The 13,840-nt window shown below is 44.9% G+C and overlaps 1 pseudogene across 1 annotated transcript; it reads right to left on the bottom strand.

The window, feature by feature from the left end:
* Window positions 1-5,233: 5,233 nt before the first annotated feature.
* On the bottom strand, window positions 5,234-5,730 carry LOC105525154 (annotated as a pseudogene). The gene has a single exon (XR_001003862.1). The product of XR_001003862.1 is annotated as a 60S ribosomal protein L27 pseudogene (transcript).
* Window positions 5,731-13,840: the final 8,110 nt, after the last annotated feature.

Genomic DNA, 13,840 nt, shown 5'->3' with positions numbered 1-13,840 from the left:
GTAGAAATGGGGTTTCACCACGTTGGCCAGGCTCGTTCTGAACTCGTGATCTCAGGTGATCCGCCTGCCTTGGCCTCCCAAAGTGCTGGGAGTACAGGCATGAGCCACTGTGACTGGCCAAAGGCTGTTGCTTTCTACCATCCTCTTACTAACATTCCTGTTCACAACATAATACTTATATTTCCTAATCCTTTACAACCTGGAACAATAGAAACGGTAGACATAATTGTCCCTATAATTTCAGAGGGTTCCTAGTCTGGAATTCTTTGTACCACACTATGCCGCTCTTCTACTCTGAAGTGGGTATTAGTTACAGGGTCACAGTACAGTACAAGGACTTAAATTGGAGAAACCAGAAATAAATCAGCCCCCAGACCTCCTGGATGTACTATTTCAAGAATATGCAGTTACATTTCGGAGGCCCCAATTTGACTCATGGTGCACTCAGGAACACATAATCACCAGCTGCATTCTAACAGACTTCTGCTGTAATGCTTGCTTCTGAATGTGATGCTTGCTACCATGATGTCACTTTCTGAAAACAGGGGACAGCCACGGCAGAATTTATGGCAACACATTGAAACTAACCAACCTTCATGTGCACCTTGCTCTGCTCTGGAGAGAAACTTTCTCGAATACCAGGTGAGGTTCTGGTGGAGTTTCTCCAAGTGTTGAAACTTTCTTCTTAAGGAAGGCAGAAAAATGGATGGAAGCAACCAAATGCCCAAAGAGCAGAGGAAGTGCTCATGGGGGCAGCCATGTGAGAGGGATTGTAGCCGTTGAGGTGGGAGAGGAATGAAGTGCTGCTCTTTAAGTCAGAACTAAAAACTGAATGTTAGCCCCCCAGAATTTAAGGATTGCTAGCCCCAGTGTGCAAAACTGGGCTTAGTCTGTGGAGTTCATAAATAGGGATGCCTCAGCTATCTAGGATCAAGAGGGATAAATGTTCACCATAAGTCCGTAAGTTTTATATATACACACACACACACACATATATTGAGATAGGGTCTCCTCTGTCACCCAGACTGGAGTGCAATGACACGATCATGGCTCACTGCAGCCTTGACCTCCTGAACTCAGGTGTTTCTCCTGCCTCAGCCTTCTGAATACCTGGGACTACAGGTGCATGCCATCGCGTCTGGATACACACACACACATATATATGTGTGTGTGTGTGTGTGTGTGTGTATATATATATATATATTTTTTTTTTTTTTTTTTTTTTTTGAGACGGAGTCTTGCTCTGTCACCCAGGCTGGAGTGCAGTGGCACGATCTTGGCTCACTGCAACCTTTGCCTCCCACGTTCAAGGAATTCTCCTGCCTCAGCCTCCCAGCTAGCTGGGACTACAGGTGCACACCACTAGGCCCGGCTAATTTTTTGTACTTTTAGTAGAGACGGAGTTTTGCCATGTTGGCCAGGCTGGTCTCAAACTCCTGGCCTCAAGTGATCTGGTCGTCTCGGCCTCCCAAAGTGCTGGGATCATAGGCTTGAGCCACTGCGCCTGGTCCCGGCTAATTTTTGTTATTTGTTGTAGAGATGGGGTTTTGCCATGTTACCCAGGCTGGTCTCAAACTCCTGGACTCAAGTGATCCGCCTGCCTTGGCCTCCCAAAGTGCTGGGATTACGTGCATAAGCCACAGCACCTGTCCTTAAGTGATTAAAAAAAAAAATAGATAACATCTATTCAAACAGAGAACACTCACAATAAATTTTTTGGCTTTAAAACTCTTTCTTGTCCAAACGCAGTGGCTCACGCCTGTAATCCCAGCACTTTGGGAGGCTGAGACAGGCGGATCACCTGAGGTCAGGAGTTCAAGACCAGCCTGACCAACATGGAGAAACCGTGTCTCTACTAAAAACACAAAATTAGCTGGGCGTGGTGGCGCATGCCTGTAATGTTAGCTACTCAAGGAGGCTGAGGCAGGAGAATCGCTTGAACCTGGGAGGCAGAGGTTGCAGTGAGCTGAGATTTGTGCCATTGCACTCCAGCCTGGGCAGCAAGAGCGAAACTCCATCAAAAAAAACAAAAAACTTCTTTCTTTAATTAAGCTTTGTATTTGGAGATAATTGTAGATTCACATGGAATTGTAATAAATAATTCAGAGGTACTGCATAGCCTTTCCTCCTTTTCCTGAATGGTAGTCTCTTGTAAATCATAGTGAGATGCCATAACCAAGGTATTGACATTGAGTGAGCCAAGACACAGAACATTTCCTGATGCACAAGTAACCCTGTGTTGTTCTTTTTTTTTTGTTTTTTTTTTGAGACGGAGTCTTGCTCTTCGCCCAGGCTGGAGTGCAGCGGTGCGATCTTGGCTCACTGCAAGCTCTGTCTCCCAGGTTCATGCCATTCTTCTGCTTCAGCCTCCCAAGTAGCTGCGACTACAGGCTCCCGCCACCACGCCCCGCTAATATTTGTATTTTTTTCAGTAGAGACGGGGTTTCACCATGTAAGCCAGGATGGTCTCCATCTGTCACCCAGGCTGGGGTGCAGTGGCCGGATCTCCGCTCACTGAAAGCTCCGCCTCCCAGGTTTACGCCATTCTCCTGCCTCAGCCTCTGGAGCAGCTGGGCCTACAGGTGCCTGCCACCTCGCCCGGCTAGTTTTTTGTAGCAGAGACGGGGTTTCACCTGGTTAGCCAGGATGGTCTCGATCTCCTGACCTCGTGATCCGCCCGTCTCGGCCTCCCAAAGTGCTGGGATTACAGGCTTGAGCCACAGCGCCCGGCCTGTGTTGTTCTTTTATAGCCACACATACTTCATACTTCCTTCCTTCCCACCATACCCACTTCTTTTTTTTTAGACAGAGTCTTGCTCTGTCACCCAGATTGGAGAGCAGTGGCCTGATCTCCTCTCACTACAACCTCCGCTTCCCTGAGTCAAGCGATTCTCCTGCCTCGGCCTCTTGAGTAGCTGGGATTACAGGCGCGTGCCACCACGCCCAGCTAATTTTTGTATTTTTTTAGTAGACACGGGGTTTCACCATGTTGGTCAGTCTGGTCTCAAACTCCTGACCTCGCGATTGTCCCGCCTCAGCTTCCCAAAGTGTTGGGATTATGGGCGTGAGCCACCGTGCCCAGTGCATACCCTCTTCTTAACCTTTGACACCCACAAATCTATTCTCCATTTCTATACTTTTATCTTTTCAAAATGTTCTGTAAATGGAATCATATAGTATGTAACCTTTTGTTTGGCTTTTTTCGCTTGGCATGATTCTCTGAAGATTCATCAGGTTGCTGTGTGTATCAATAGCTTGTTCCTTTTTATTACTGAATAGTATTCCATGGTATGATGAACTACATTTTATCTGATATTCACCAGCAGAAGGACATCTGGGTTAATTCCAGTTTTTGGCTATTATAAGTAAAGCTGCTATAAGCATTCCTGTATAGGTTTTGGTGTGAATACCATAAGTCTTCATTTCTCTGGGATAAATGCCCAGAAGAGCAATTGCTGGGTCCTATGATAGTTGCATGTTTTTTTTTATTTATTTACATTTATATTTATTTATCTATTTTACAGATAAGATCTTGCTCTGTCACCCAGGCAGGAGTGCGGTGGTGTCATCATGGCTCACTGCAGCCTCGAACTGCTGAGCTCAGGCAACCCTCCTTCCCCAGCCTCCCGGGTGGCTGGGACTACAGGCACATGTCACTGCGCCTGGCAAGTTTTTGTATTTTTCTTTGTAGAGACGGGGTTTTGCCATGTTGCCCAGGCTGGTCTCGAACTGCTGGACTCAAGTGATCTGCTTGCTTCAGCTTCTCAAAGTGCTGAGATTACAGGCGTGAGCCACCACACCTGGCCTGTCACCCTTTTTCATTGTAGCCATGCTGATATGTGTGTAGGTATATCTCATTGTGGTTTTTCTCAGTGTGATACAGTATTTTTAATTTGTACAATTTTTCCAGGCTTTTTATTTGTTAAGTCTTATGAACATTAATTAAAAACTTTTTATTAGGAAAAAGATACATAATGCACATGATGTAATATCTTAAAAACATAAAAGAGCACGAGAGAATCATTAAGGCTGCTCTTATCACCGCAGGGGTGATCTCCACTGCCATCCCCCCGACCAGGCCACCCCTCCTACCAGCAAAACTACGTAGCCCTTTCCACCTAAAACGAAGGCACTGATCACACAGTTCAACCACATCTTACTCCAAGGTCATCCCCAGGAATGATGAAGATTGTCTTAAGCACATGTAACCTGTGGGAATGCTAGTTAACTTTTCAGCAATCCCATTTATGGGCATAGGAATGAACTGGATAAAACCATGCACTTGGCCGGGCATGGTGGCTCACATCTGTAATCCCAGCACTTTGAGAGGCTGAGGCGGGTGGATCACAAGGTCAGGAGTTCGAGACCAGCCTGACCAACATGGTGAAACCTCGTCTCCACTAAAAATACAAAAATTAGCCTGGTGTGGTGGCGCATGCCTGTAATACCAGCTATTCAGGAGGCTGAGGCAGGAGAATCACTTGAACCCAGGAGGCAGAGGTTGTGGTGAGCTGAGACTGTGCCATTGTACTCCAGCCTGGGTGACACAGCGAGACTGCGTCTCAAAAAAACAAAACAAAACCCATGCACTCCTCCACACCCTCTCACCCACTTCTCCAGTGGTTCTTCCATTCTCCTGAGGTTTCTAATATGCTGAGGGCTAGGAAACCATACTGCCAGGCTTTCTGAAATGAGATATGCAATTGGAATCAATAATCAAACCTAAGAAAAGCTCCCAGAACTTTGGCTAGCTACTCAGAGGCCCTTCTCTTCTCACCTTATGAGTTCAGAGTTCTGTTCCAGAGACTGAAGTTGCCAGAAAGGTGACCGTGTTCCTATATGTCTTCTTAGGGGGCTGGAACTATGACAAGTTCAGACACTGAAGGGTGCATTTGGTCATTCAGGCAATTAAAACACCCACAGCATCAGTAAGTATTGGGCGTAAGGATAAATTTAGTTTGTGATAGTTTAATTGCTAAATGAAGGAGTTAAGCTGGACCGTCCTTAATTCTCCACCCGGTGCTACACTTAATTTTAATGTAGTTTGATGGACATGTGGAGTCATCATACAAATTATGATGAAATTTGGAAGAAGATTCCTGAGCAAGTTACCTGTCTCCAGTGACTCATGCTGAGTTTCACTAGGACTCAGAGTTCAAGCTGCTAACTAGGTTTTGTATCTCTTTTCCAGTAGCAGAAGTTTTAATGTGATTGGACACAAAACTGACTACAATTTTTTTTTCTTTCCTTTTTAATTTTTAATGACCAAAACAAAACATCTAAAACCGCAGCTTCTGGAAGAACCACTTGTTCTTGCCTGTCTTGTACCTCTCTTCAAACTTGACCTTGGCCTCTCGTCGGGCCTTGCGTTTAAGAGCAGGATCTCTGAAGACAGCCTTATTGACGACAGTTTTGTCCAAGGGGATATCCACAGAGTACCTTGTGGGCATTAGGTGATTGTAGTTATAAACTTTCACAAAAGACTTGATCTTTGACCTCTTGGCGATCTTCTTCTTGCCCATGGCAGCTGTCACTTTGCGGGGGTAGCGGTCAATTCCAGCCACCAGAGCATGGCTGTAGGGGCAATCTGAGGTGCCATCATCAATGTTCTTCACGATGACGGCTTTGCGTCCAGAGTAGCGTCCAGCCAGGACAAGCACCACCTTCCCAGGTTTCATGAACTTGCCCATTTCGGCAGCAACCACTCAGGCCTACAGCAAAAAGGGGCTACAATTTTTTGAAAAATATATCCGCAGACTGGCATTTTCTTTCTTTCTTTTTTTGAGAGAGGGCCTCACTGTGGTCCTCCAGGCTAGGCTGGAGTGCAGTAGCACAGTCATCACTCACTGCAGCCTCAACCTCCTGAGCTCAAATCATCCTCCTACCTCAGCCTCCCAGGTAGCTGGGACTACACACTCATGGTGCCATGCCTGGCTGACTTTTTGTATTTGTAGTAGAGACAGAGTTTTACTATGCTGCCCAGGCTGATCTCAAACTCTTGGGATCAAGCAGTTGCTTACCATGGCCTCCCAAAGTGCTGGGGTTACAGGTGTGGGCCAGCATGCCCAGACATGGCAAGTATTTTCAAGTATTTTTTGAGGATGAAGTTAGTTCTATGTTTTTTTAATTAATTAATTTATTTTTATTTTTATTCATTTATTTATTTTTTTGTTTTGAGACAGAGTCTCGCTCTGTCGCTGAGATTGGAATGCAGTAGCGCGATCTGGGCTCACTGCAACCTTCACCTCCCAGGTTCAAGCAATTCTCTGCCTCAGCCTCCTGAGTAGCTGGGACTAGTACTTTTTATTTTTATTTTTTGAAATGGAGTCTCACCCTGTTGCCCAGGCTGGAGTGCAATGGCGCTGTCTCAGCTCAATGCAACCTTCGCCTTCCAGATTCAAGCAATTCTCCTGCCTCAGACTCCTGAGTAGCTAGGATTACAGGTTCCTGCCACCACGCCTGGCTAATTTTTTGTATCTTTAGTAGAGATGGGATTTCACCATGTTGGCCAGGCTGGTCTTGAACTCCTGACCTCGTGATCCACCTACCTCGGCCTCCCAATGTGCTGGGATTACAGGCGTGAGCCACCATGCCCAGCCCGTTATTTTGTACTTTTAAAAATCATTAGTAACTCCTTTGTATGTGAGAACACAAGAATTTAGAAGTCAAGCAGGGAAGCATCGACTTGTGATTCTGAGATGCTATCATTCTCCTTAAAACCTAAATTCTTCCATCTATAAAATGAGATGAAAAGTCTCTAATTCCCTGAGAGTGGGGGAAAAAGAATATTTAATTCTTTTGAACTTTGTACTGAGTATATATATTGCCTATTAACGAAATAATAAAAGGACGTAAGTCCATGTGTCCAAATATCCTTTTTGCTTTTCTTTGTTTTCTCTGGTTTGTAATAATCAGCTTGTGTCAGGAATTGCTGATGTAAAAGTCAACTCACTTCACTGACTACCATAGGCAGCTCTTGGAATAAACTGGCTAGAGTTTATTCTTGCTAATAACTTTGACTATATTCACCCACAAGTATTTATTAAGAGTAGCCCCTGTGTGGGCTCAGTACTGAAGTAGTGAGTTATTTAACTAGTCTAAGCAAAAATAATGTCAAACATAGTGCTAAAACATGGTCATAGATCCAAAGTTAAGTACCTATTCATTCTTTCACTCTGAACTGGGAAGTCCCAGTTCTTCCCTCTAATCGAAGGGCAACACTGAGGATACAGGATTCCAAATGGGGCACTGCACTTATTCAAACTGATGGGAAAACAATGCCATCAGCATGAATCAATAGGAATGGTGCTTTTGGCCAGCAGACTGTTATTTCTGGGGATGGCACACACACTCAGTTCTGAGGCTGAGAACTGACACTGTTAGTGTCAGACTTAGCAGTACAGCAATGCTGTCCGAACTTTTTTACTAGGAAATAACTTTAGCACATGTAAGTATGCATGTATATGTGTGTGTGTATATATATTTATATGTATATCTCCTCTTTATATTTTATAAGTCTGATTTTATAAACTTCCATATATTCCACCAGAGTTTTCTCTTTTTTGATTTTACTTTATTATTGTCCTTTACTGCTGTTTCCCTTACCCTATAAACAGAAATTTCCTAAGCTTCTTCCACTCCCCATTTTCCTACTCTCAAGGCTCTGAGAAGTTGAGCTAAGAGACAACCTTAAGTATTGGGGGAAGGTCACTGAACTACTCTTCAGAACCCAGGGACTCAGATTATGACTGGCTGTGTGATTCTGAGATGCTATCGCTCTCCTTAAAACCTAAATTCTTCCATCTGTAAAATGAGATGAAAAATCTCTAATTTCCTGAGAGTGGGGGAAAAAGAATAGTTAATAATTTATCATGAAGTGTTAGCTCTTTGGGATAAAAGTTTCAAATGAAATATGAGTATTTAAATTCAAAGGTTTGATACTGATTTTTCAAATTTAATATTGTCAGCACTTAACCATGTTCCCCAAAAGCATGAATTCAGTGAATCCCAGATGCCATGGTATGAGACAGTTATCTGTCATCACCACCTTCCCCATTCTCTTCACCCAGCATAGAGAAGTCACTGGTCCCTGGCTATCAGCTAATTAGTGACAGAGTCAGGAGTCAAAACCAGGTAGCTGGGTGTCAGAGTCTAGTTACTAGGCAGCCGGTAACTAAGAAATCAGAGCCAGTTAACTTCCAACTGTGTCCTTTCCTTGCTCAAAAGCCTTCAGTGGCTCTTGAAGCCTATTAATGAGTACAGACTCCTTAGCTTAGCAATAAAGACCCTCCAGCTACCTTTCTTTCCTGTTTCATTCCCCATGAAAATCCTTCGTATGTCCTCCTGTGCTCCAGCTGAACTGTACCAGCCACACCTCCCTGAATAGATCCCATGCACTCCTGCTCTGTGCTTTGCCTCTGATCATCTCTGTATCTGGAATTCACCTTCACCTTTCTACATTTTACCTTTCTTTCAAGATCCTTGCAAGGGGCCATCTCCTTCATGCATTTTCCCCTGCCTCTCTCAACCACAGCTGGTTGATAATCTTCCCAGGGAATTTTATCTCTGCTCTCCTTTGCATGTATCAGTTTCTGGCTTTTATGATAGTTATTTCTATACATACTATATTCCCTCCTTAGTAAGAGATGAGCTCCTCGAAGGTTGCAATATGATTTTCTTTCTCATGGAACTTTTAAATTGTAAGAAAAATATTAATCATTCCTGTTCTTCTTTAAAAAAATAACCAAATACATGCATGCTTATTGCAAAAAAAAATGAACCCTCACACAATACATCTCTTAGAAAGTGAAATCCACCATTATCACCCCTCTTCCCCCTGCCCTAGAGAACTGTGGTTAACAGTTTGGAATGTATTCTTATAGACCTTTTTCATGTAAAAAATTATTTACAGAAATGGGATCATACTATATGTAAAGCTCTGTGCTTTTTTCACTTAAAATGTATAGTATTTTTCACATAGATATCTACCTCATTCTTTTTTTTTTTTGAGACAGCGTCTGGTTCTGTCATCCAGGCTGGAGTGTAGTGGTGGGATCTTAGTTCACTGCAACCTTGAACTCCTGGGCTCAAGCGATCCTCTTGCCTCAGCCTCATGAGTAGCTGAGGCTACAGGTGTGCACCACCATGTCCAGCTAATTTTTAAAAATTGTTCATACAGACGGGTGTCGCCATGTTGTCCATATTAGTCTGGAACTCTTGGGCTCAAGTGATCCTCCTGCTTTGACTTTTCAAACTGCTGGGATTATAGGCATGAGCCACCCCATCCAGCCCTCATTCTTTTCTAAGTGTAGCATAGCATAAGATTGTAGCAATGCACCTGTTCAATCCCTTCTTGATGCGCATGAAAGCGATTTCCAATTTTTACCATTATGACCAATGCTGCAGTGAATACATAATACATATGTGTGTGCACGTATTGCTATCTATATATCCATATAACTTTCTTTGGATATGCAATTGCTAGGTGCAATGGAATGGAGATTCTAAATGATGATAAATACAGGAAGCGTCGGGGTGGGAGGGAACAGTCTTGTTTTATGTTTTTCTATATCCTTCACAAGGCCTAACATTGCATCTACCAGTGTAGCTTGGTAGGTAAGAGACCAGGCTGTGGCCTCTGGCTGTCCAGGTTTGTATCAGCGCTTTATCTCTAAGACTTAGCCATCTCATCACCATAAAATAATGGCAGAGTCATTGTCATTATAAAGCTTAAATGAGATAATACATGCATAACAATTAGCAATTAGTAAGTAACTGGAAAATTTGTAAATGCAAGACATACAGGAGGAAAAATGGTAATGGGTTCAGATAATTGTGGAATGAATTGGACTGAATAGAACAATGGCAGTTTGAGTAATCATTCTAGAAATGGATGGCACAGAACTATTCATACTTTGCTATCAAAACCCATAGCAACTATTTATAAAATGACTGGCTAACATTAGAGGTGCACTGTGTAGCCCTGGAGCAATTCATCTCTGTGCAAAGTGAACTGGCCTGAACCAGAATCAAACCAATGACCTTGGCCTCTTTGGCCCCACACTTTCCCTCACAGAACTAACTGGCCCCAGCTGCAGCCTTATGTAATGGGTATCTATGAGGACAGAGAAAAATAGTTCCGTGCAGGGTGCACTGGCTCACCACTGGAGGTTGTTACATTATCTAGCTAACCAGCTATTAACATTGAAAATGAATAGAAAGTACATAAATAAATGCTTAGAGTAGTGCATAAGGCTTTCTGTTTAGATTCGTAGGTTCCAGGTCAGAAGTTTTCATCTTGGTGGCAAGGTTTCTATACCAACACTAGAAGATTCTAAGGTAGTCAACTCTGGGTTCTAGAACCAACTCTGCCACTAACTATTATAGCTTCAAAACCTTGAGCAAATTGTTGAGCTTTATTTTACCCTGGTACAACAAGGGGGCTGAAACAGCACATGTCAAAGGTCCTTTCTTGACATTCCTTTCCCCACAGATACAGTGTCACATTCTCAGACATCAGGGCTGTTCATTGCACTGAACAAAATTAAAGTATACAATTAGGCAACAGCAATACTGTACTTTCAAAATGTGTCAGTGAAGTGATGGCAAAAGTAAACATAAGAAGCTAGACACAGCCAGGCGCCGTGGCTCATGCCTGTAATCCCAGCACTTTGGGAGGCCGAGGCGGGCGGATCACTTGAGGTCAGGAGTTCGATACCAGCCTGGCCAACACAGTGAGACTCTGTCTCTACTAAAAATACAAAAATTAGTCAGGTGTGGTGGTGTGGGGCTGTAATCCCAGCTACTCGGGAGGCTCAGGCAGGAGAATCGCTTGAACCTGGGAGGCGGAGGTTGCAGTGAGCCAAGATCATGCCACTGCACTCCAGCCTGGGCAACAGAGTGAGATTCAGTCTCAAAAAAAAAAAAAAAAAAACAAGAAGAAGCTAGACACAGAAGGCCACATATGATATGATTCCACTTATATGAAATATCAAAAATAGGCAAATCCATAGACTGGATGGAAAGCAAGTGAGTGGTGACCAGGGGCTGGGAGAAGAGAAGAATGAGAGGTGACTGCTTAATAGGTATGTGGTCACCTTTAGAAGCGATGAAACTTGGTTGGAACTAGACAGTGGTGAGTTGTACAACATAGTGAATTTACCAAATGCCACGACATATACACTTTAAAATGGTAAAATTTATGTCACGTGTACTTTATCGTAATAAAAAAGTGCCCCCCCCCCAAAAATAGAGAGAGAGATGGCAAAACATAGCAGGGCACAGACTCACTTGACCCCTGCTTCAACGTAACATGAGAGGAGGGTGGGGGTGGGGGGTCCTCTGAGGAAGCTCTGGGAGATCCAGGAATAAGAAAGAGAGTAGACATTGGTGCAGAATTTGTCATCTAACTGGGGCCGGGTCCTGGCCAGGGACAAGTGTAGCAGTAAATGGGGCTCCAGTGAAGTATGAGCATCTCCCTGAGTGCACTGATGATGACCCTCCCTCAGTCCAACATGTTCCTGGCCTCCTCCCACTGGTGTCAAACCATATGCATCTAAGTCCCATTTCAAAGCCCACTCCCTTCTTGAGCTCCCCCACCGTACCCCATACAGAGACACATTTCTCTCTCTCTCTTTTTGTTTTTTGTTTGAGACAGGTTCTCACTCTGTCACTCAGGCTGGAGTGCAGTGGTATGATAATGGCTCACTGCAGCCTCAAATTCCTGGGCTCAAGTGACCCTCCCATCTCAACCTCTTGAGTAGCTGGGACCACAGGTGCATACCTGGCTAATTTAATTTTTTAAATTTTTTGTAGAGATGAAGTTTCCCTAGTTGTCCAGGCTGGTCTTGAACTCCTGCGCTCAAGGGATCCTCCTGCCTTGGTGTCTCAAAGTGCTGGGATTACAGGTTGTGAGCCACTGCCCCTGGCTATATCTTGTCCTTCTAAAAGTTGATAGCACTTACTCTCTGTGCCATTCCCAGGGCACAAGGCTGCTTCAGCCTTCTAGAGACACCTGTATTCTCTTGCCACCCAAGGCCTTCTGTTTCTCTTTGCCTCCCAGCATCCAATACAGTAGTGCTCAGGAAATACTTGTGGCTCTGTGATGGAGTGACTCAGGCAGCCCCACGGGGAGCAGAGTTTTATGAGTTTAATATGAACCATACCATGACATCTGAGAAATTTACCTCATTGCTCATACTGGAAACCCTCAATTCTAGTTGGATTTGCTTGGAGCTGGATGGAATTGTGTTGCTTTTCACACTGAAAATGATCATCTAATTTTTAAATTTAAAAAACATTTACATAGCACCTACTTCATGTTCGACAGGAATCTCAACACTTCACAAACGTTAACTCACTAACTTTTCCTAACAGAGGCATTGAGAAATTAAATAACTTGCCCCGGGGGTCAAAGTCAGTAAACGGCAGAGCTGGCTTCAAATTCAGGTTCTGTGTTTCCAGAGGAGATGCTCTTCAGTTTGTTCTGGTGCCTGAAACTTACAGATGAGTGGCAAAAACCTCCATGAACAGAGAAAAAAAAAAAAAGACATTGATGTATTTATTTCAAGGGAAATGTTTTTTTCCCCCATCGTCCCCCTTTTCTTCCTCATTCAAAGCAAAATGCTCTAAAGCAGTCTTTTTTTTCACACCTGAGAGACTAGCCCGGCTCATTTTTGCTTTGGCAATCAAAATGGAAGAGGAAACTTGTGTGGTTTCATCACTGGTGCTTTCGGGGTGTGTGGGGCGGGCTGTCCTTCTCCCTCTGTCCTGGCTCATCGGCCAGAACCCCCCTCCCCAGGCGTTGTGGCCTCCGGTCGTGGAGACATAAGAGGTCACCTTTCTCCTGTAACACCGGGAATGCGCCCCAGCCTCTTCCTCCTTCCTGCAAATCCAGTCCTTGTCCTGGAGAACCTCAGCGTCTTCTTATGCCTGCCTCTCTCAAAGCCTCGTAGGATTTACACCTGATTAACAACGTTTGCATCAGGATCCCCAGCCCCTGCAGGCCCGCGCGAATCCACTACATTTTCATGTTTCGGATGTTGTCCACCTGACTTGATGCATATTCAAATGTCTCTCTCCCCACGTGGGAGGCTTGTGTCAGAACCTGACAGACCTGCCGTTTACTAACTGGGGACCCAGGGCAAATTACTTCACACGTCTGAGTCTCGGTTTCCTCACCGTGAACGGGACTGGTACCCATAGGTTGCGGCGTGGATCAAATGAGATAGCGCAGGGGCGGGACCGGCGCACAGCAGCTTAGTTCCTCTTGGCGAGGTCTACGTAGTAATACATGCGTGCCTGTTTCCCATTTTTTCCCAGAGCACCTTAATGCTCTGGGGGCAGGAAGGGAGTCTTCGCGCCACACCGAAAAAGTCCCAGGGGCACGGTGTAGGCGCCTGTGGTCCCAGCAAATCGGGAGGCTGGGGCAGAAGGATCGCTGGAGCCCAGGAGGTCGAGGCTGCAGTGAGCTATGACTGCGCCACCGCACTCCAGCCTGGGCGACAGAGCCAGACCCTGTTTTAATTAAGAAATAAAATAAAGAAATTAAAGTCCCTATAACCCTGGTTAGAGCGTTCCCGCCCACTGGTCTCTTAGGGCACATTTAGGACAACCTGAAGATGCCACTCTTCTTGGGACCCTAAGTCTGACCCCAACTCCTCGGTCCCCAAAGTCTAAGGGCTCAGGATCCGAAGGAGACCCGACCGAGGTCGCTGGGTGGGGCTCTGGGAGGAGGAAATGGGGTTTTTGAGGGAGCTCGCGCTCCAGCTCGCCTCCTCCTGCGAGGACGCCCCCTGCCCGGACACCTGCTGTCCCAGTGAGCGTCGGGGCCCGGCCTCCC

Source organism: Colobus angolensis, unplaced genomic scaffold (assembly GCF_000951035.1).
Source record: "Colobus angolensis palliatus isolate OR3802 unplaced genomic scaffold, Cang.pa_1.0 Scaffold52, whole genome shotgun sequence".
Lineage (NCBI taxonomy): Eukaryota > Metazoa > Chordata > Mammalia > Primates > Cercopithecidae > Colobus > Colobus angolensis.
This window is presented reverse-complemented; position numbering and strand designations above follow the sequence as displayed.